The sequence below is a fragment of the Schistocerca piceifrons genome, chromosome 2, assembly GCF_021461385.2.
Source record: "Schistocerca piceifrons isolate TAMUIC-IGC-003096 chromosome 2, iqSchPice1.1, whole genome shotgun sequence".
Lineage (NCBI taxonomy): Eukaryota > Metazoa > Arthropoda > Insecta > Orthoptera > Acrididae > Schistocerca > Schistocerca piceifrons.
The window spans coordinates 971,637,728-971,662,190 of record NC_060139.1 but is presented as its reverse complement, the minus strand read 5'-3'; the positions used below and the strand labels follow the sequence as shown (position 1 = coordinate 971,662,190).

The 24,463-nt window shown below is 43.7% G+C and overlaps 1 protein-coding gene across 1 annotated transcript in view; it reads left to right on the top strand.

The window, feature by feature from the left end:
- The window catches only part of LOC124776034 (division abnormally delayed protein-like), a 1,005,302-nt gene that overhangs the window by 283,168 nt on the left and 697,671 nt on the right, over positions 1-24,463 (top strand). The window lies entirely within an intron of this gene.

Genomic DNA, 24,463 nt, shown 5'->3' with positions numbered 1-24,463 from the left:
ATTAACACGATGTGAATCATAAAAGCAAGGGAGAGGAAAACAGAATTTAAGGGCCTAACAGGGAAGCAGATAACCAACATAAGCTATCAGACATCTTTAAGTAACGGCTTTAAGCCATTGAAAAAATTTTTGTAACGCGATTGTAGTTGTTCCTTCCTATGCTCATCTGGCCAGAAATCTTTGTCTTTCTTCCATTTCACTTTACTGACGCCTACTATATCTCGATTGAGCCTTTGCATTTCCCTTTTCAGAAATTCTAGCTTCCCTACCACGTTTAATCTTCTGACATTCCACGCCCCGACTCGTAGAACATTATTCGTTCGTTGGTTGTTCACAACACTTTTGTCATGGCCACCTTCCTCTTGGCAGTTCCCTCCCGGAGATCCGAATGGGGGACTATTGCGGAATCTTTTGCCAGTGGGGAGATCATTACGACACTTTGTCAGTTACAGGCCACATGTTCTGTGGATACACGTTATGTGTCTGTAATGCAGTGGTTTTCATTGCCTTCTGCATCCTCATGCCGTTGACCGCTGCTGATTCTTGCGCCTTTAGGGGAAGATTCATGCCCCAAGGGGAAGAGAGTGCCCTAAACATATGTCCGCTATTCCACCCTCTTTGACAAGGCCATTGCAGAATGAGGGTGACTTCTTATGACGGAAGTCTTTGGCCGTCAGTGCTGATTATTATTCAAAATTTAAGCGGTGCATGGTTCGGACCCGGGACCGAGAACGTTTTAGTTACTAATGAAAGATTCTGCCCTTAGACCACAGGTGCACACAGTGTGTTATACTTTTCCAATCCCGTAGAAGGTCCCTTACATTCGCTGATGGACTAATACCTCAGGGCGACAGGCTACGGCGGAGAAGTGTGTTAGCCACAGCCCGCAGATGGTGGCCAGACTGAAACTACACGATTGGTAGGGTGCAGAGAAACTTCCTGCAAATAAAATCTGGCTGCCGAACCAGTCTCGTAACACCGTCTCGAAGATATTACTGTTTGGATGGGGCAAAGGCTTTACACAGAACACACTTCGCCATAGGCTAACAATCGTATTCTCAAAGCCACATTTATTAGCAAATAATCTAGTTTTTAAGTAAGGAGGCATACGAGCACTAAAATTACACTATGAGAGTACCCTGGCTAAAGCTATCAACGTTTCTCACATGACACGATTCACCGCAGTAGATTCCACCGCCTAACAGTTTAGAATGGCCATTCAGTAGCTGTTCTCACGTCCCATTACCGGCTCCGAACAAAGTGGCAGAGAACAGAAATTCATTCCGAACAAGTCCCGCAGTGGCTCTATAATGAAGAGCACCGCAAATTCCAGCCTCCCAACTTCATCTGGACTAAGCGCAGACGTCGCTTCCCTAATGACCTCCCATCCGAAGGACGGCTAGCAGCTGGAGCCTTCTACCTCTCGACTGCTAAGCCACTTCTTGCCGCAGCTACCACAACACAGTAACTGTTTTGTGTCCCTCTTCATTTGACGTGTCTCTGTTATAAAAATACTGTTTCCAAATTTATTTTAAGTGACCGTTATTGAACGACAGATCATTACGTTTCTTTATAAAACTGCAAGACAACCTGCTATAGTTATATCCTAGCTTCTAGGTGTAGTCGTTCACTGATAACGTAATAGTTTTTATACACTGAAGCAGATGCGCATGAAACACGTGCACATGTTACTATTGTTTCACGTGAACAAGAGGGGAAATCCAACTGGAAGATGATTCTGCGTAAATGGCCAGACCGCTCGTTTCCAAAGCAGTCCTGTGAAGTCTGCTGGTGACCGGATCACAAGTGGTGCTCTCCCTTACAGCGCCGCTCTTAAGCTCCTCCCTGATGGAATGTTAATTCCTTAACCCTTGGGTTTACCAACAAACGCTCAAAGTGCAAATATTTAGTCAGATACGACAAATGAAATACTCATTGGATCAACACAACTTGTTTCTCATAAGAAACTGAAAAACTGTCAGTGAAAACAGATTTTTATCCAAAAAAAGGGAAACAATTTTTCGTGACAATTTCTCTTTCATCTTAATTTTGTCCAGTTCACTGACGGTATTACTCAATTCGCGTTTTATGGATCATCCCATGTCGAGATGATGGGTGGCACTGGCCCTGTGAGCCAGCAAACAGCTCAGCTATTTCTGCCTGCGCCCCCATGCGTGTCTCATTGACAGCCCGGCTGGCCAGCCAGCTAGACCAGAACCCGCCGGGCTACAGTTGAACCGCGCCGATGCCTGCCCACACCGAGCCTACCCGCGCTGTGCGGGCCAGAGGTGGGCTAGTATGGGCGTGTCAGAACATGATTCTTGGCTCTGCCCAAATTATCAGGTACAAATAGTCGACGACCGAGAGCTGTTTGCATCAGCTACACTACTGGCCATTAAAATTGCTACACCAAGAAGAAATGCAGATGGTAAACGGGTATTCATTGGACAAATATATTATACTAGAACTCACATGTGATTACATTTTCACGCAATTTGAGTGCATAGATCGTGAGAAATCAGTACCCAGAACAACCACCTCTGGCCGTAATAACGGCCTTAATACGCCTGGGCATTGAGTCAAACAGAGCTTGGATGGTGTGTACAGGTACAGCTGCCCATGCATCTTCAACACGATACCACAGTTCATCAAGAGTAGTGACTGGCGTATTGTGACGAGCCAGTTGCTCGGCCACCATTGACCAGACGTTCTCAGTTGGTGAGAGATCTGGAGAATGTGCTGGCCAGGGCAGCAGTCGAACATTTTCTGTATCCAGAAAGGCCCGTACAGGACCTGCAACATGCGGTCGTGCATTATCCTGTTGAAATGTAGGGTTTCGCAGGGATCGAATGAAGGGTAGAGCCACGGGTCTTAACGCATCTGAAATGTAACGTCCACTGTTCAAAGTGCGCTCAATGCGATCAAGAGGTGACCGAGACGTGTAACCAATGCCACCCCATACCATCACGCCGGGTGATACGCCAGTATGGTGGTGATGAATACACGCTTCCAATGTGCGTTCACCACGATGTCGCCAAACACGGATGCGACCATCAAGATGCTGTAAACAGAACCTGGATTCATCCGAAAAAGTGACGTTTTGCCATTCGTGCACCCAGGATCGTCGTTGAGTACACCATCGCAGGCGCTCCTGTGTGTGATGCAGCGTCAAGGGTAACCGCAGCCATGGTCTCCGAGCTGATAGTCCTTGCTGCTGCAAACTTCGTCTAACTGTTCGTGCAGATGGTTGTTGTCTTTCAAACGTCCCCATCTGTTGACTCAGGGATCGAGACGTGGCTGCACGATCCGTTACATCCATGCGGATAAGATGCCTGTCATCCCAACTGCTAGTGATACGAGGCCGTTGGGATCCTGAACCCACCAATTTTGCATCACAACAACGTTTCACCAGGCAACGCCGATCAACTGCTGTTTGTGTCTGAGAAATCGGTTGGAAACTTTCCTCATGTTAGTACACTGTAGGTGTCGCCACCGGCGCCAACCTTGTGTGAATTCTCTGAAAAGCTAATCATTTGCATATCACAGCATCTTCTTCATGTCGGTTAAATTTCGCGTCTGTAGCACGTCATCTTCGTGGTGTAGCAATTTTAATGGCCGGTAGTGTAAATCGACAGAAGTAGAAAGTTTTACAAAATGAACATATCGAGCAAACGTTACTAGTTGGTGTCCACAGCTCATGGTCTAACGGTTAATATTTCTGCTTCTAGATTGCAGAGTCCCAACTTCAATTCCTGACTGGGTTGGAGATTTTCGTCACTCAGGCCCTAGCTGTTCGTGTCGTCTTAATCATCTCATTTTATCTTCATTGATGCGCAAGTGGCGTCAGATAGAAAGCACCAGGTGGGCAAACAACCAGACATGGTCTCTCAGCCAATAATGCGGTATGATTATTTAATTTCACGAATCTGGTACTTCAGTATTTGCGTGCCTGTGGGATACATTAACTTAAAATTTCATCTTTATGAGAGCTTATTTTTACAGGTAAAGAATGGCATGAGTAGATGATGGCTACTGGTTGTATGTCACGTTACTGGAAATCGCAACACAGAGTACCTGGAGGATGCGGGCGCTCGTCTTACCGACATCTCTCTGACTTTGAGAAACGTCGCATCATTGTCATGATGGACGATGCACAGTCATACTTACCGATCACATAGACGGTTCGTAAGGATCTTATATCGTCACACGTCATGATGTTAGTCATTAATAGCTAGTGGCTGAGAATGTCATGAAAAATGGGTGACTGTAGTTGCTGGGGAGGAATGCTTGGTGTGGGCAGTCGAGTAAAGACAAGAGAGTACGAAATCCATGGTCAACTCGAGCCGAGCAAAGACGATGTGCTTGCCGGTTTTTCTCGGGTAAAGTTACTAATTCGCTTCTGATGTAGTTATCTCACGATTGTTCGCTTTATAGTTTCTGTGTGAACCAGTAAGTGTTGTGAGGTCTCAAGTGGAATACTGGTAAACTGTGCATGCGTAAAAGTGTATGGAACGAGTAATGGCTTGAGTAATAAATCGTACTGTTGATGATTCCCTAAGAATAACTGTTCTGAATTGAACCCTTTATTATCCACTTCCTTAAACTACCAGAAATTCAAACAGATATAATTAATTTCATGGATTGGAGGAAGCCAGAATCATCGTAATATAAGACGACAGACTATCGTTTTATGTGAGGGGTGTTCAATAAGTAAGCCAACGGCCTTGCCGCGGTAGTAACACCGGTTCCCGTCAGATCACCGAAGTTAAGCGCTGTTGGGCTCGGCTAGCTGGCTAGCACTTGGATGGGTGAACATCCGGTCTGCGAGCGCTGTTGGCAAGAGGGGTGCACTCAGCCCTTGTGAGGCAAACTGAGGAGCTACTTGATTGAGAAGTAGCGGCTCCGGTCTCGGAAACTGACATACGGCCGGGAGGGCGGTGTGCTGATCATATGCCCCTCCATATCCGCATCCAGTGACGCGTGTGGGCTGAGGATGACACGTCGGCCGGTCGGTGCCGTTGGGCCTTCATGGCCTATTCGGGAGGAGTTAAGTTTAAGTTCAACAAGTAATGCAACATTTTTTTCTGAGAGCAGGTTAGTTGTACTCAAGATACACCATATTACTTCACACTCTTCTGGATACAAAACCGTGTCGATCAACTAATCTCGTTCATTGCGACGGGCTTACAATACCTTACTGGAAGGGCCTATGCACCCGGATGGCACCAATCTATTGGTCGACGTCAGAGCCAATGTCTTGTTGCATCAACAACCTCCCAATCATCCACGTACTGCTTGCCACGGGGTGCATCCATCATTGGACCAAACAGATAGAAGTCGGAGGGTGGGAGGTCTGGTCTGTAGCGTGCATGACGAAGAACAACCCAGTAAAGTTCTGTGAGCTCCTGTCAGGTGCAAAAAATTGTGTGAGGCCTCGCATTGTCGTGGAGAAGCAGATGTTCGTTTGCATTTCTGTGGCGATAAACTCGCTGAAGTGGCTTCTTCGGTTTCCTGAGGGTAGCACAATTCACTTTCGAGTTGATCGTTGCATCATAAGGGAGAATGTCAAACCGCATAACCCTTTCAGAGACACTGAAGACCATCGTTATCACTTTACCAGTTGAGGGTACGGCTTTGAACTCTTTATTCGGAACAAAGGTGATGTGGCGCCACTCCATTGATTGCTGTTTTCTTTCCATTTCGATGAATGAATCCATTTTTCATCGCCTGTGACGATATGCGACAAAAATTGTCACGCTCAGTCCCGTAACGTGCAAGGAATTCCGCACAGATGGTCCTCTGTTGTTCTTTATGGTCTACTGTGTTTTTTTTTTCTTTTTTTTTGGCAGGAAACCCAGCCGGCACACACCTGCCGGACGGATGTGTGTGCAGTCCCACAGATAAGTCCAGTTCTGCAGTGAGGAGATTGATTGTGATCTGTCGATGACGTCGAATCAGAGTGTCCGGACGTTCCAACACTTTTAGAGTCACAGCTGTGTACAGCAGGCCGGCACGCAAGAGATCTGCCAGGTTTTGCGCGACCTAGTTGAGATGATGACAGACGCCTTGCCCGACGACTCAACGTGCTTTTGTTCGCTGCCAGGACATTCTGCAAGCGCGTGTGAACATCTGCGATGCTCTGTTTTTTCGCCAAAAGACAACTGACTGCTTGGAAATCACCTCCATTACAGGATCCATTTCGAAGGCTGTGTATGGCGCCAGCATAAATCTGAACTTCATAAGACTAAAGGGGCTGAAGCAAAAATCTACTACGATGTCCCGCAACAAAATCCGCATATTTTCAACGTAAACTGGCCGTCGACAAAAGAATGACTTTTATTAATTACTTAACGTCCCTTGTAGCTTTTGTCTGACTATGACTAAAGAGTGAGAACTAATGACACCAAGATGGCTGTATGTCACCATAATTCGTTGCAACAACTTATTGGAAGCTGGGTTGGGATCTCGGGTCACCAAGCATAGTTTATCGCCGGTACCACGCCATAGACAACAGATACTTTTGGAGTCGAATGGGACACTGAGGGGCATAAATAGTTTGCTTCACTGCCTCCAGCAATTCCCACTACCTCCTCAGATTTTTCTCTGAGGTAGGGAGTGGTGGACTACGTGCTTTCAGCCTCATAAACCAAATGAGGACCTGCTTGGATAAAGAAGCAGCGGTACTATCGTGATTCACCTACTGGTAGTAACGGCTAGAGCGGGGCCGAGCACTGCGCGTCACACCCCACACAAGCCGGATGTCTAGGCCAAGGCTTGCCATATCTCGGCCTTGCTCGGTCCTCGTCAGAAGGACTCGATACTGGGCGAGACTTCACTTAGTATTGTGTTATGGCAGTTTTCATTTCGGCAGAATCGTGTTGTCAGCGCTATTCACCCTTCTCTGTTTGTCTCTGGTATGAAGAATGGTTCAAATGGCTCTGAGCACTATGGGACTCAACATCAGAGGTCATCAGTCCCCTAGAACTTAGAACTACTTACACGTAACTTACCTAGGGACATCACACACATCCATGCCCGAGGCAGGACTCGAACCTGCCACCGTAGCGGTCGCGCGGTTCCAGACTGAAGCGCCTAGAACCGTATGAAGAATTTTCAAAAGTCGATTGCCTGTTTGCACAGATAGAGGTAGTCTAGCGATCTATCCTCACAAGCCTTTAAAAATCAGTGGGAATGAGAGAATGGAGGAATGAAAATTCTCAGTATTACTATGCAGTCGCATAATCGTAGGACACTGGAAATTTGCAATGAAACGACATTATAATACCGTGCAAAAGGAATTAAAAGTTTTAGTTGACAATGAAACACCAAAATATTATAACGATCAACAGATGGGACTCATTGTTCTGTGCATCAAAAGCAATTTGTGCTAACTTTGCAGGCATGGATCAAATGAAGAAGTCGGTGGTACGAATAGTAATATTTCTGAAGTCACACGCATTAACTCCGCTGTCAGTTGCAACAGTTTCCGATGCAAATGAACGAAGTGTATGGACACTTTATATGTTATTGCAAAGTACGCCGGTTAAGTCAAAGAGCATGCCTCAAACGATTTTTCGATTTAAAACGCGCTATTGTTGAATTTATGAAGGATAAAAAAGTACAGGGACGAAAATTAAAGCATCTGGAATGGATCGCAGACTTCGCATTTTAAATCGATTTGACTGCACACTTCCCGCAGGAAGGCATTTTCAGATGATAAATAACACATTTATAATTTTATGGGGATGCACTGCAGCACAAAATCACATTACAGAACGGACAAATTGTGACAAATACCATCCATCTCCCTAAGCTCAATGGCGTTAAAGAAACGGGGAGATTTGAAGAATTCATTGTGACCTTGAAAGAATTACCAAGACAGTTTTTTAAACGTATTGAGGACACTGCCAATCTTCCATCTGTTTCTGAGACCGTCAACCTTTTCAGCTGAAAACGTACTTGTGGATGCGTAGACGTAACTGATTGATCCGCAGTATAATTCCTTTTACGTTAAAACTGTCCACAACGTCTACATTGTTCTCTTTAAGTAGCGATTCCACATCTCCATAATGAGATTACAAAAGTGTTACAATATTTCGATCAATGTATGTGTGTGAACGACCTTTTCTCGATTACAAAACTAAATAAGTCACGATTACTTTGCATCCCGAGTGTGAAAATCCGTAAATTGTGTGTGTCTGTGTGTCCGTAGTCTAACAGTTTGCACCAGGTAAAAGTTGTATTGTGTCTTCAGCACGCCAAAAGCAATTAAATAATACCGAATATTTTTTTTTTTACCCCAAGTTGTGAGAAACTAAAATCAAGTCCTAAGCAATGCAACTGCTTCCCTCCCCAGTTTAAATGTGGCACATTCGCACTTTCTCCGTCTTCCTCGTCCGAGCGCTCAGACTGCGTGGTGTGATGCTGGAGTCAGTGTGAGCAAAGGCTTAGCCGTAAGGCACCTGAGCCAGGACACGCTTCACAAGCGGAAGTCTGCTGCCACTGGCTACAGGGATAGTCTTACAATTTCAAATTTTAGTAAAAATTTCAAAAAAAATACTAGACATGTCTATTATTAGTCTAGAATATGACAGAGTATTTTCCAAAAAAGAAATTTTCAAGAAAAATAATTTTTGGCTTCGTCCTGTGGAGAAAACCAGAAGTATTAACATAGTTGAAGCGAAAAAAATATGTGAAAGTTCTCAGTTTATAGATTTCTGTCATACGTATTTTATCGTGAAAACATAAAAGCTTTCCGCGATAAAGATTAAAATATCGTAAGAGGTGTGAAACTGTTTCGCCAGTGTAAAGAAAAATGTCGTCGCTGATGAATTTAGTTCTGTTGGACATATTAGAAACATCAAGTGAAAAAGTTAAGGAAACTATAAAATTAATTTTGGTAACGTCTAAGACGTGTATCTCCTATGAACGTAGGTTTGTTTGCCAGAGGTTCTGGGCGCAGCAGCGCGCGAGTACTATATGCCGCCGCCAGGGCTTTCATTCAGACGGCTTTCCTTAACAGGACCGTGGATATTCCCTAATTCCCAATATTTTGCTACTTGATGCTGATGTATACCCTCAATCACTGCACCCATTACCCAAAATGCCGGTATACGCTGTACAAAAGTAACTGTAAGTTCCGGAATAAAGTCCGACGTTCCGTTAAAGTCGAATAAAATATATTTGTTCGTACGGTTTTTTTGAAACCCAGATTTTCTCTAAGTATACTAAAGGTCTATTCTCTTCAGCACCCAACGCATGAATTGTAGACAAAAACTTCACTTTTGCTGCTGTAGTGCCTCTGCGTTCCATTAAAAATTCTCCTCCGTCATTAAACTTTCTAAACTGAAAATAAAATTAGCAGAGAAGACGAAGAACAGAGGTCTCTGCAGCAGAATAATTATTTTTTTCACAGAAGATCGCTCTGTATTTTTCTAGCTGTCGGATAATAGTGCACGGTTCTGCGCACTACTTTCTTTAACAAAAAAAATCGTCAAATCCTGTAGATTTATATTGACGTTTTTATCCCTTTCTTGGAGAATTAAAACACGTTATCACGTATGGAGGTTGTCAATTCTACAACACTGTTAATACTGCATACAGACGATTGCAAAATACCACGAGCTTTTTCTGTCAGGTCATGAATTTGCGCGAAATTAGTATTATTCCTGTTTTTTTCACTGTTGGCCAGATCAGTAAAAAGGGCTTCAGTACATTCGACATGACAATTTTACTTTGTTTTCGAATGTCTTGTAACCCTCTACGCACATTGACCGATGTAACACTACGCGTTTTCGCTTGCTCCTGCGCTACAAAACACAAGTCAATGCACCTTTCTGCAGGAGACTGAAACCACACGTGAACACACTATACCGCGGGGTATTGCTGACCATTACAGGTGGGGCTAATCCTTTCACTGCCACTTTGAGTGTATGGCAAAAAAGCTGTCACGCGGACAACTGACAAAGCTTCACGTCTGAAGACGTCAGGCGGCGGGTGTGACCTTTGAGTTGCCTATTTTGGCGACGGCCATTTTAATCCAAGAGTGGTGTTAACGTTTACGTCTATTATCAGTCTAGTTTCTGTCCAGCGCGGACATGACTTGTTGAAGGATCATAGGATGCAGTGAAATCCGAGACCCATAGCTCCCCGTGATGTTTAGAGCTATTGGATATCACAGCAGAACTGATTTGGTTTTGTGTTAAAGGGAGGACGAATGCTCGTCAGTATGTGGCAGGAATCTTAAACTCTGTTATGATATCCCTCACAGCCAGGAAACCAAATGGCACATTTCAGCTGGGAAATGCATGATCCCACATCGCAGTTCATACATCAAACGCCTAAAGGAATGTATGGATCCTTGACTGGCCTGTCTGATGCCTCACTTTGTCATGCACAGAGCGTGTCTGGGGCGCGATAGGAAGATGTACCCTTTCGTAACAGCCTCTAGCCATTATGACGTCTCACGTGTTTCAGACATGAGAAGAAACTGCTCAGGTTCTTTTCTTACAAGCCATAACGGTACGTCACCCCTGATAGCGATGTTGATGACAGATTTTAGTTCCGAATGGAACGGAAGTTTAATAATTTAAACCCAGAAATATGAGGAACATCATAAAGTTTGATAAATATCAGGCTTGTGCTTGAAGGTGCAACGCTTTGCACCTCCTTGAATGAATGCTCCACGGTTATAGTCTCGGCAAAAGTCGTTATACCTAGCAACGGGTGTGTGTTTTCAACAGCGGTGATGGATTCTGCCAGAGACAACAACTCTGAATTTCTCAAGAATCCTGTTCCCTAACACGTCGTATAACGGGCCTAGCCTGTACAGATGTCGGCCCCTCGGAGGTAAATTAGTGTCCGCAATGGAAAATGGCCGTGGATACGCGGCGAGAAAAATGTAAATCGAGTTGTGGACAGCATTTACAAACACGTTCTCGCGGCGTTGCGTAAGAGGTCGCTGCCTCCCCGTCGCGCCGGCTTTGGCTGCTAATGAACTTGACCGAGTGGAGCCGAGACGCCAGTGGCACGCCGCGTTCATTTGGAGATTAGCCGGCGCACTGCTTGTCTGGCGGGCGCGGCAGAATGCCGACGCTTCCGGCTGACAGGCGACTGCACGCTCTGTCACTCCGCTGCAGCGTCAAGGTGACGTATGGACGTGTTTTCTCCCGCCTCTTAACTAAATTCAGCATTTTGTCAACCTCACAGGTGCACGGTGAATGCTACGTAAGGGGGTTGGGGGAGGGGGGGGGGGGGGAGGAGAACGTAAGGACCAGATTCCTAACAGGAAAAGGAATAAAACAGTTCTTAACATAAGCAAATCTTGCAAGAAAAGTGAGCCATAGCCGACAGACCTCTTGCTAATAATACAGCGTAACGCCGTGTGTTGCCTAAAAAACGAAATAATTCAACCAAGAGGGAACAATACGAGAAGAAGATCAAGAACAAAGTGCACAATTATAAAGTGTGTAAGAGAGGGATATAGTCTCTCGCTCCTACTGTTCGATCTATACTGTATATCGAAGAAGCAATAACGAAAATAAAAGAAGGTTCTAAGTGGAATTAATATTAAAGGTGAAAAGACATAAACGATTAGATTCGCTGATGACGTTGCTATTCTCAGTGAAACTGAAGAATAATTACAGGATTAGAATGAACTATCTAATGAGTACAGAATATGGATTGAGAGTAAATCGAAGAAAGGCGGAAGTACTGAGAAACAGCAAAATGAAAACATCGACGAATTTAACATCATAATTTGTGATCACCAAGTAGATGCTACCTATGGGGCAAGACAACCCATGAGGGAGGGAGCAAGGAGAACATAAAAAGCAGACCAGCAATGTCCTGGCCAAGTGCAGTCCACTGGTATCAAACATAGGTCTTAATTTGAGGAAGAAATTTATGAGAACGTACGTTTTGTGCACAGCGTTGTACGGTAGTGAAACATAGACTGTGGGAAAACCGGAAAAGAAGAGAATCGAAGCATTTGAGGTGTGCTGCTACAGAATGCTGAAAATTAAGTGGACTGATATGGTAAGAAATGAGGAGGATATCCAGAGAACCGGTGAGGAAAAGAATACATGGAAAACACTGACAAGAAGAAGGGATAGAATGGCAGGACATTAGTTAAGACATCGGGGAATAACTTCCATGCTACTAGAGGGAGCTGTGAAGGGTAAAAACTGTAGAGGAAGACAGAGAAAAGGCATATATCCAGCAAATAACTGAGGACGTAGGTTGCACGTGCTACTCTGAGGCGAAAAGGTTGACACAGGGATGAATTCGTGGCGGAGCGCATTACACCAGTCAGAAGACTGATAACTCGGATAAACAAAAGGGTCCGCATGTTTCTTCGGGCGCGCCCTATTCTTCAGCAGCCATTCTTTGGCGACTAGATACCCCAGAGGATCCAGATTTCCGGTACAACGACTGTAAAGTTTCACCCGCTGCTGTAAACGGATCCTGATATATCGGACCAGTCGAGGTTCCATAGGATCCGTGACTTTTCCTCAAATCAGGAACGCGCTATCCAGCACTAGTGTGTGGCCTGTAAGGCCGAAATTGGTGAGTCGTGCGTAGTTAAGTAGAGTACCGCTCAAAATTTTTCGATCACCTATCACAGCTATGGATTTGTGATTAAAACACGGATTTCGTTACGAATTTGCGATTATATCCTGTTGATGATAATAAAACAAGTGTTAACATGCAAAGGCTGAGCCCTTCTGTTGTGTACCTGACGAATTGTTTGCACAGGAAGGCGCTGATGAGTATCCACAACTACACTGACGTGCCTTTACCTAAGATGCTTCCATTCGAATAGCCCTCATCTCTTCAACTGTCTGTATACCAGTCACTTCACATTAGTTTAGAGTACAATGTAGGCACCTAACAGAGCGTGTGCTATACCTAATCACGCCCATACCATATTACCTCCTAATGGGACGGAAGCAGCAGACTGGCATTGAAAAAAAATACTGTAATTGAAACACTGCATCGGGAAGGATATTCTGTTAGCACAACAGCAGCAAAACTGGCGTACCCCAATATACAGTGGTGTATACATTGCAGAGGTTCAAGCAAACTGGTACCAATGCAAGTGTTTTCGCGATCTGGAAGACCCCGAGTAATGTCATAGAGGGAAGATAAGTCCACAAGTGTATAGCGTAAGCGTCAGAGGACTCGTACTGCATCTGAAATTCTCGAGGAACTAAACAGTATATGAGCAGTTCTAATCTCAGTTCAACACAGACGCCGTGTGCGTAAACAAGGTTCAAAGGGGTGCATGGCGGCCAAAAAACCTTTATTATGCAAAAAAAAAAAAAAAGGTGAAACGATTGCAATGGACACAGCAACGTAAAAATTGGGTCCAAGGTATTACTCATGAATGAATCCGAAGTTTTTGAAAGCCATCGCCGAATGTTTGTTCGTCGAGTTCGTGAAGAAAGAATGAAAGTGTGTGATGCTAGTGCTGAAAGGTGGTGGAAGGGTCATTCATGGCGTGCGGATGTTTTGCGGGTGATAAAATCGGTGATTAGTGAGAATTAATGGAACATTAAAGAAGGAAGAATTTCACAGGATACTGATCAATCATGCATTTCCAAGTCAAGAGACTTACTTGTCATGGGATTGTTCTGCAGCAGGGCAATGATCCCAAACATGCTTCTAAATTGTGCATATGATATGTCGATAGAGAAGACAAATGTGGGGTGCTGGCCACGTCAGTCACTTGACTTAAGGCCATTGAACTCTTACAGGATCAACTTCACAGCAACGTCAGAAAACCTAGGTCACCTAATGCTGAAAATGTGGATACATTGAAGACGATAAAAAAATGGCTCTGAGCACTATGGGAGGTCATCAGTCCCCTAGAACTTAGAACTACTTAAACCTAACCAACCTAAAGATATCACACACATCCATGCCCGAGGCAGGATTCGAACCTGCGACCGTAGCGGTCGCGCGGTTCCAGACTGTAGCGCCTAGAACCGCTCGGCCACACCGGCCGGCAAGATGATAAAAATTTGAACCATATTGTATTGTCCATGACAGAGAGAGAAAATATTTATTTTGTTAGTCCATGTAGTTGGCACAATATGTTTGTACATTGAAGTAAAGTGCATCGTTTTTATTATGGGTTATCGAAAACTTTTGTCCGGTAGTGTAAATATGTGTAAACAAAATCCGTGGTGCAGCTAGTACAAACGTATGCATTCAGCCCTGTTCGTGAAATTCGCGAGGAGAACTATTGTGTCCACAGCATACACATGATGAACACTCTCGCACCAAGAATAGTGAAATAAACGTCCTGGATCTCGTTTATGGTAACCGGAACTAGTGGCCCCAAAGCATCGTACGAAATTAGGGGCTGGTGGTCTAGAGGCAAACGCGTGCCTGGACACAGAGGCTGCGGGTTCGAAGCGCGGTCGAACTGCGGGAATTTTCATTCTGCGTTTAATCTAACCTACGTCCCTCAGTGATGTGAAGAGCCTCCAGGAACAACATGTTCCTCAGATTCCGTGTTACACCGTCCAACCGGTCCCAGATTGACATGTGAACACTTCGCAGGGTACGCATTGCAGTCCCTGGTGGTCATACATCATATTAAGAACCGTGTCCCCATGGGACCGTCATTAATAACGGTGATTTCAGTGTAATTTTTGGTGTTAAGCAAAAATGTCGGTTCCGTTCGTCTCATTGCTTATTTCTTTCAGTTACCTTCTGTACTACACTGCAGAAGTTATTTCTATGTATGGTCCAAGTTTCATCCACATACATTACTTGAAAGCTATAATTGTTAATTTTTTTCCATGCCCTGTTCGAGAGTGGAACGATCGAGAAACAGTCTATGAACCCTCTGCCAAACTCATAAGTGTTAGAGTGCGGAAAAATTTCCACTAACAGTCACAATAAAAGGTTATTTATTTGTCACACGACCGGTTTCGGGCTTGCGCCCATTCTCAGGTGTTTATACATCCATGTACATGTTGATATTGCTGGAGATCACTATATAAATACAAAAATATTATTTGCTGATGACTAAACAGATACAAGTGGGACTGTTGTAAGTGGCAAGGCAACATTCGTCGAAAATATATCTGTACTTACAGAAAGATGGAGCATCATTATTATAGTTAAGCTGTGGTGACCGTTTTTCCACTTAGTTGCTTACTTATTATCATTGATAATAAGTACGCATTTAAGTGGAATCGCGACCAGGTTGCCTCTACCCGGGCACTGAGGAAACGTGTGTTGCTCACGAATGGAATTTCGAATAATCAATCTTATTGCAGCCCATGCTAATTCAATTAGACTTTGATGTAACCTGCCTGAAAGTAAAAGCAGAGGATTTACATCTTTTAAATGTTACCTCTAAAACTGATTAGAATGTGATATAACAGTTAGAATAATAAATTTACGTCTTCGATGATTCTGTGACTTTATTAGTAGGTACCGAATATTTGTCCTCCCATATTTAAGAAATGTTTCAGGCACTAATGTACCTACATGTTCATGTAACATTTCACTGCACTTCTTTGGGGTAAGAGGTGGGATGGACGAAGTAATTCGCTGTGCAGCGGCCTCCATTTCACACGGTATATGAGTCGATCCTGCGGACTTTTTAAATACAAAATACGCCGCCATAAGGCGGCGGACAAACGGCTCTCGTAGCGGCCGCCAGTAATTCTTCCTTATCGCAAGTGGGGACGGAGCGGAGCACATGAGTCAAGCCCATTTTATTTCCGTTTCATTTTCAGCAGAAACGGCGAGCTGTACGCAAATTATGTGTGCAGTAAAACACGTCTCTCGATAAGCGGGCATTTTATACACTCCTCAGAGCAATCAGTTAGGCTACCATATCGATTTCTCTCCCCGCTTTTTCTGCCGACTACGAATTTATCTTTGCAAGTTTCTCTTTTTTTGTGAGACGGGAAGAGGGACTGCATGGAGGGAGGGAGGGAGGGAGGGAGGGGGAGGGGCCTTGGTGAGGAGAGAGATGCAAACGATTATACAGATAAACTACGACAGAACGCCAGTGTGATTTAAAGTCAGAAATAGGTTTTACACTGAATGGTTGTTGGAAGATTAGAGAGCTGTACCTGAAACATGAACGAATTGTTCTAGAAAACAAGATTATCAGAAAGTTACACTGCAAATGAAGCGAATGAAAATTAAGTTTATGGCATATGTGCTCGAATAAAGCAGTTCGTGTAAGGGAGGTGAGCGTTTAAGTGTAACTCGATTCTGTGTGTGGAATGTGGAGGTCTGAGAATGGCTTGAAAGCGGCTTACACTGATTAACAAGCACAAATCCTAGAAAGAATTTTTTTTCGTAGGGAAGGGGGCGGCAGAGTGGAGACAGAAGCCCGAATAAAAATTTAATCCCGTGCAGCGGTTCCAATGAAAGGAATTATTATATGGGTGACGAAAGTTAGCTGCTATCTTTCATTGATTACGATAGCGTTTAGACAATTATAGGTTTGAATGTTTGACAGTAACAGCATAAACTTGAGTTGAAAGGGTTACCGAAAAGACACACACACACGAAGATGGAAGCAGTAAGTGTCTAAGAGCCATCTTCATTAAGGTAAGCTACTGGCTAACGCTCGTTATTACCAAACTTCCTTAGTTTAGCTAATCCCTCCGATCCCAGCCTGCGTATCAAATCTAAAAGTACCCCGTTGACTCCTTTACAGCCGAGTTCCCTGCGTGCTACACTAGGCGTCCTGCTTCCGCTACAGAAAAGTTTCTCATCTTACTCTTTCCTGAAGCACGCTTTTTGAACTACGTGTTTTCTGTCTTCGACTGTCTGTAAGTTAGGGTTGTTGAACGTTTTTGTAACCCTCTATTGGTAGCGAAACAAGCCTGTGATCATTCGCACCGCTGTTCTTTGGTCTCCCGTGAGAGATAAATATTAATTTTCAATATATGGAAACACGTGTGTCTCTAATTCGTCATTCACGGAAAACCAAGCAAAGGCACAGAGAATGGTCTACATCGATATACGTACATGCTCCGCAAGCCACCGTACTGCCTATGGCGGAGGTTATCGTAGATGACTGTAAGCCATTGCCTTTCCTGTTCCACTCTCAAACGGAGCGAGGGAATGCCTGTACGCTACCGTACGATCCCCCATTCCTCTTGTCTTTGCAGTCCTTATGCAAGATAATTGTTAGTGGTGGTAAGATCATTCTTGCATTGTGTCACAAACGCCGGTTCTCTAAACTTTCTCAAAAGCCGTTCGATAAAAGATCATCTTACCTTCAGTTCGAGGAGCATATCGGTAACACTCGCTTGTCGATCGAACCTACCGGTAATGCTGGGGATCCCAAACACTCTAGCTGTATTTAAAAATGTTTCAGACAAGTTTTCTGACGAGCTACTTTTTCCTAGAATCCTTCCAATAAACCGATGTCAACCATTCACATCTGCAACGGACATGTCATCGTACCTTTTCTTGTCGCTATGCAAATTTTTGCGTTTAGATATTTGATTGACGTGACTGTGTCAAGCAGAACACCACTCTTATGGTATTGGAATATTGGAGGAGAAATTCCAAATATAGGCTAGCTAAGGTTTTTGCACAGTAACATTTTTCTTTTAACGATTAAATTACTGTAGAAATCCTGGGATTGTGCAATAAGATGTGTCAAAGTTATGGGGAATTAAACAATTACAAACATGTTCTTATTTTAAATAATTTATTTAAAAAACCATTATAAAAACGCCATTTTGGTCGGGGGAGGGGGGGGGGAGTCCAAATATGGGCTACCCTTAACATGAAGGAAAAAACATTTAAAAACATGTTTGAAGTGCAAGTTTATTTGCAATAATCACAAATATAAGCTTCATTGTCCATCCCTGCACATTCAGTATGCGCTCACACACGGCACTAGATACACTGAATCCAAATTTCCTCCTTTGGCGACCGCTGAGAATTGACTGTCGCAGAATGTGCACAATACATCTGTCCCAGAAGGCGTGCGGTCTTCAGTAAGCTCGAAATCACTTTCCTTATCGTCTAGCGTAGGCCCATCCTCATTAAATAATTCGTCAGATGAAGATAAGTCTACTTTCTTTTTATACCATTCTTTTTTGCTTCTCGTGCCTTCTTTATTTGATTTCTGGATCTGCTTCAATATTTGATCACGAAAAGTTAGCTTTTTCTTTCTCTTCAGCGACCTGCCCAAGGCACTTGTTTGCTCTTCCTTGTACGGTGATCCTGTAATAAAGGAGGCTTTTGCAGATTTTCGACCTCTGTTGATTTTTTTTCTTTGCAGTTGTGGGTGGTGGTGAAATGTCACAAGGGCTAACAGGAGCTGAAGTTTCTAGTTGTGCATGTGATGAAGAAGGAATGAGCAGACGAAATTCAGAAAACTTTCCTGACTGAGAAGAGGAGAGCCTGGATTTGTTGGTGGGTTTACCCTTGGAGGTTCTGTGTTATCCGTTCCTGGCTGACGGTCGATCGATAGGCGAGATGAACGGCGATTCAGCAAAAAATCTGCCCAACTCCCACCCGCTGCGTTAGTGGTGAAGGCACGTTAATGCCATTCCTCTCTGCTAAAACAAATGCCAATCGTTTGAGATCGGATGAAGTATAACCAAAATACCTTTGTTCTGTAGGACATGGTCCTAAAAAAAAAAGGGCCTTCTTAGCTTAGCGCTGGGCGCAGCAATTGGGGTAAGAGCTTGGTTAAAGTGTGCAGGGTAGAGCTCTACATCGTATACTTTTGCAGCCTTTAGAGATCCCTCGCAGCAGTGATGTTTTCAGCCATTTTCAAAGGGTCTGGCTGGCTCTGAGCACTATGGGACTTAACTTCTGAGATCATCAGTCCCCTAGAACTTAGAACTACTTAAACCTAACTAACCTAAGGACATCACACACATCTATGCCCGAGGCAGCATTCTAACCTGCGACCGTAGCGGTCGCGCGGTTCCCGACTGTAGCGCCGAGAACCGCTCGGCCACTCCGGCCGGCATCAAAGGGTCTCACACCTTCCTTTTGCCCTTGGCTTGTTACTTAGGCCTGTTGTGTGGCTTCCTGGAAAACAAATCTTGATTTCAACTCAAATCATAGGAATATAAATTGGTCCAAATACGGGATAGCCCATAATGAGACCCTTCATGTTATTTGGACCACACGGGGGTTCCTGCAAAATGGCCCTAAGGGTCATCACGAAATACAGACAGAACAATGAAAACTGGGAAACACATGCTTTAGCTTATCAGTAATACAGTGCTTCGAAAGAATTGCATGCATAGCTAAGTCAAATGCTAAAGAAAATGGTGAAGCACGTACCCAGTCCACAGAATCAACGGTTTCAAGCGCAAAATCTCACTGCAGAAAAAAAAAAAGCGTTCGTACAGCCAATTGTTTACAATCGTCTTTGAAGGTAGTGGGGAACAGATTTACACTTGCCACGACCAGGTGGTAGCACTTTCTGTGTCCCCAGGCCTCCTAACCCATATTGAGACCACTGTCCATATTTGGAGCTTCTCCTCTACAATTTTGTTATACCTACTCATGGGCACTAACATGCATTTTCCCGTATTTAGATAAATTCTGCCAATCTCCTCGTATGTTCTCCTACAGTCACCCAAAGACGACACTTTCCCTTACACTATGGCGCCATCAGCAGTCAGATTGCTGCTCACGCTATCTGTCACACTGGTTATCTGTCTAGAGAACAACAGTTGTCCTGCCACAGTTCCCAGGCTCGCTCATGACGATACCATCTCCAACGAATACTCACCGACCAGGAAAACTTCTGGGTTATGCTGCTTAAAAGGTCACGGGCTTGTTTAACTAACAAGAGAGTCTAACAGAAATGTTGAAAAACCTTAAAGGACATTCTTTCGAAGAAGTTGCTCCAATGCCCAATATATCTATCGCCTGTTGGATAAGGCAGATAAAATCAAGCAGATAACAGGCACAACAGCGTTCTGGATGTCAATCTTATTACGATGCTAATTAATGGAACACGAAGAAACAGTATAACGTACAATAATAGGTAACCTCTCTTATGCTGATCATAGTGGTCTACAGAACATAGAGGCCGTAAAGGAAAACTGTTTACAACGAACAAGTTGTCGAGAGGAAGTCGAGACGAACAGTTTGATATAGGAGAGCTGTGGCCGGCCAATGTGGCCGAGCGGTTCTAGACGCTTCAGTCCGGAACCGCGCTGCTGCTACGGTCACAGGTTCGAATCCTGCCTCGGGCATAGATGTGTACAATGTCCTTAGGTTGGTTAGGTTTCAGTAGTTCTATGTCTAGGGGACTGATGACCTCAGATGTTAAGTCCCGTAGTGCTTAGAGCCATTTGAACCATTTTTGACAGCTGCGATCTATCAATCGGGAAACTACGTCAAACTGACCTATGAAAACCACGTAAGAGCCTTTCAGTATTATCTCGCTCTCTTCCGCAAACTATTAGTCCCAGAGAAAAAAATGAATAGGACCTTTTTTGTAGAAAACTTAATGTATTAGAATTTTATAGTAGGACATGTCATCGCTATAGACCTCGGCTACTGAGTTATTCAAGAAAAACGGACAAAAGTCACCTTAAAACTCAACCCTTGTCCCCATCCTTCCCCCACCCTCGCCGCTCAGGACTTTTAGTGTCTCCCATATTCGCCCTTTTTTGATCTTCATTGACTGGGCTAGTACACCTTGAAACCTCCCCTTAGAAAAATTAATGAATCACTGTGCTGTAAACACCTTGCGTTATTTGATTTTGAAACAGCTGAGCAGAACTGAACGTGCTCAGACATTTCTCTCTTTACTTATTCTGATCAACACTAAACTGACACACGATATTTTTAGCGCAACGCAATCTGACTTTCAATAATTTCTACAAAAGAATGGCCCTGACTAACAATAACCTATACCTTTCATGAATCACTTACCACACAAAAATCTTCGTTACTCGAACTACTGCAATACAGCGGGCGCCAATACTGCCAGCAAAATAAAGATTCTAACTACTAAAGGCATTAACTACTGATAGGCATAGTTAACAAATGAAAGATTTTGATAGAGAACAAACAATGTATTTACCTTAATATATATATATATATATATATATATATATATATATATATATATATATATATATATATCAGTTCATGATATCCAGTATTACAAATTTTCTGATGGGCACATGTCCAGATCGTCCGTTCTCAAAATTCTGCCATATCTCTCCCCACACCCACCACTGCTGGCGGCTCACCTCCAACTGCACAACGCTACCTGCTGTTAACAACCAACTGCCCAACACTACAATAGCGAATATTCCAACAATACCAACCAGCCACCGACTGCACACAGCACAGCCAGTGATTTTCGTATAGAGCGCTACGTGGCGTTACCAACATAAAAACCTAAACAGCCTACTTACAACCTCTGACCCAGACGCTATTTCATTAATGTTAATAATTTTAACAACCCTGTGAAGGTAATGAAAAAAGACAGACTTTCTTAAAGTTATGCAAAATTAATTTCGTTCACTTTTCGGTTGAAACTTTACCTTACAAACGCAGTAATTTCATAGTAAGAAGGCTCGACCAAAAAGTAATTTAATTGTTAATTTTATACTGTTAAAATTCACAAATTTGCGAGGTGATATTCACAAAAAACGTCCATTTTACAATTTGGAACTGCGTAACTAAGCCGGCGCGAGATGGCCTATCGAAAGAAAGTCGAATGTGGGAAATAGCGTAATCGCAAATTTTTGTACACTGTATTCAGAAGTCACATGACCAATACACGTTTCTGATATTTAACAATGAAATTCGCCAAACAGCAGTGCAATTGAGATAGAATTTTAATTTAATTTCGCTAGCAGTTTTGGCAATTCGATATACCACTATAAATACCCATATGCACCTAAAAAATAATCGATATTGGCATACTGAGGCCACATGTTTCTGGATGTCGTGATTTCGTAGCTCAAGTACTTCCTTCGAAGACTTGACTGCAACTCTAAGGACACTTGTTACGAAAACTGGTGTTTGCGCTTTTCAAGGACGCTAGATAAAAACTGCGGGATGTACATTATAGTGACCTACTACGCTATGCACATCAATAGATTACAGTGATATCAAGAGAAGCAGCGAATGGTTGCATAACTTCAAACAGTGCTACAGAGTTCAAAGACCTAAGATAACGAAATTTCAACTAACTTGACGATGCACAGCAAACTGCGGAATCGGCCCCAAAAACTGACTTATCGAAACGTTCAGTAAAAAATTTGTTTTCACCTCTGACCAGTCGGGATTTGAAGAGGATATACTTACGAAAGGGACCCTGGAAATTAGAGGTACCAAAGAGCTGTGTCAAGATCAACTGATGTCAATGCGTTAACGCATTCGTATACAATAATGCCAATGGTTAAACCGGATGTTAAATTGACTTGAAAGTTATTAATTGTGCTGCGAGAAGTTAGAGGTGCTCTGCCCACTACAGTTCTTTCTCGCGAGCGTGATTTTGCAAGGGCCGTAAAGGAATATTTACATCACAGCAAGCAAGAGTGGGAAAATGGGCGTAAGAGAACTACAGTATTTGTATTAGCAGTATTTTTGCTCAATGGCTGCTCGAAATAACTTGCTTTTGCTTGATTCCTGGACTGCGTATAAAAATCATACTCCTTTAGAGCAAACTATTCCTCCTGAGTGACATTGCAATTCATACCACCTGGAACCACAGGACAAATTCAGTCTCTGTATTCGCTATGGTTGCTTGCGATCAAATTCTATCGGTTCACATTAGCCCGTTACACCAGTATGATTCTATATGCATTGTTTGAGTCTCACCTAGCTGAACGTCCTTCACGGTTTGTAACTCCCAAGGAGTTCGCCTTCGATCTTGATGGTGAGGTTTGTGATCACTGTGGCGCGCCGTCTGCCATACGATTTTCATGGTACAAGTTAGTTCAAAAAAATGGCTCTGAGCACTATGGGACTCAACTGCTGTGGTCATAAGTCCCCTAGAACTTAGAACTACTTAAACCTAACTAACCTAAGGACAGCACACAACACCCAGCCATCACGAGGCAGAGAAAGTCCCTGACCCCGCCGGGAATCGAACCCGGGAACCCGGGCGTGGGAAGCGAGAACGCTACCGCACGACCACGAGATGCGGGCTACAAGTTAGTGATTTGTTTTGAACATTTATTGAAGTTCGTCGATATCCATTTTGTGAAGTGTAACACATATGCTGTGTATTCAAAAGTATCCGGACACCTGGCTGAAAATGACTTACAAGTTCGTGGCGCCCTTTATCGATAATGCTGGAATTCAGTATAGTGTTGGCCCACTCTTAGCCTTGATGACAGCTTCAACTTATTCAACTTACTCAGGTATACGTTCAATCAGGTGCTGGAAGGTTCCTTGGGGAATGGCAGCCCATTCCTTACGGAGTGCTGAGCTGAAGAGAAGTATCGACGTCATCGGTGAGGCCTGGCACGAAGTCGGCGTTCCAAAGCAGCCCAAAGCTGTTCTGTAGGATTCACGTCAGGACTCTGTGCAGGCAGTTCATTACAGGGATGTTACTGAGATTTAACCACTCTGCCGTAGGCCGTGCATTATGGATAGGTGCTCGATCGTGCTGAAAGATGCAGTCCCCATCTCCGATTTACTCTTCAACAGTGGGAAGCAAGAAGGTACTTAAAACTTCAATGTAGGCCTGAGATGTAATAGTGCCACGCAAAACACCAAGGGATGCAAGCCCCCTCCATGAAAAACACGACGAATCCATAACACCACCGTCTCCGAATTTTACTGTTGGCACTACACACGCTGGCAGATGACATTCACCTGGCGTTTGCCAAACCCACATCCTGCCATCGGATCGTCACAATGCATACAGTGATTCGTCACTCCACACAACGTTTTTCCACTGTTCAATCGTCCAATGCTTACGCTCCTTACACCAAGCGAGGCGTCGTTTGGCATTCACGGGTGTGATATGTGGCTTATGAGCAACCACTCGACCATGAAATCCAAGTTTTCTCACCTCCCGCCTATCATAGTACTGAAACGTCCCCTTTGAACAATTATACATGACTGTGCTTAACTTGACACACAATATTTTTAGCGCAACGCAATCTGACTTTCAATAACCCTACAAAAGAATGGCCCTGACTAACATTAACCTATGCGTTTCACAAATCGCTAACCTCACAAAAATCTTGGTTACTCGAACTACTGCAATACAGCGAGCACCACTACTGCCAGCTAAATAAAAGATTCAAACTATGGAAGGCACTAACTACTGATAGGGATAGTTAGCAAATGAAAGATATTAATAGAGAACAAACACTGTATTTACCTTAATAGTCATAATATATATAGCAGTTCATGACAAATTACAAAACTCCGCCATCTCTCTCCCCACATCCACCACTGCTGGCGGCTCACCTCCAACTGCGCAACGCTACGCGCTGTTCACATCCAGCTGCCGCTG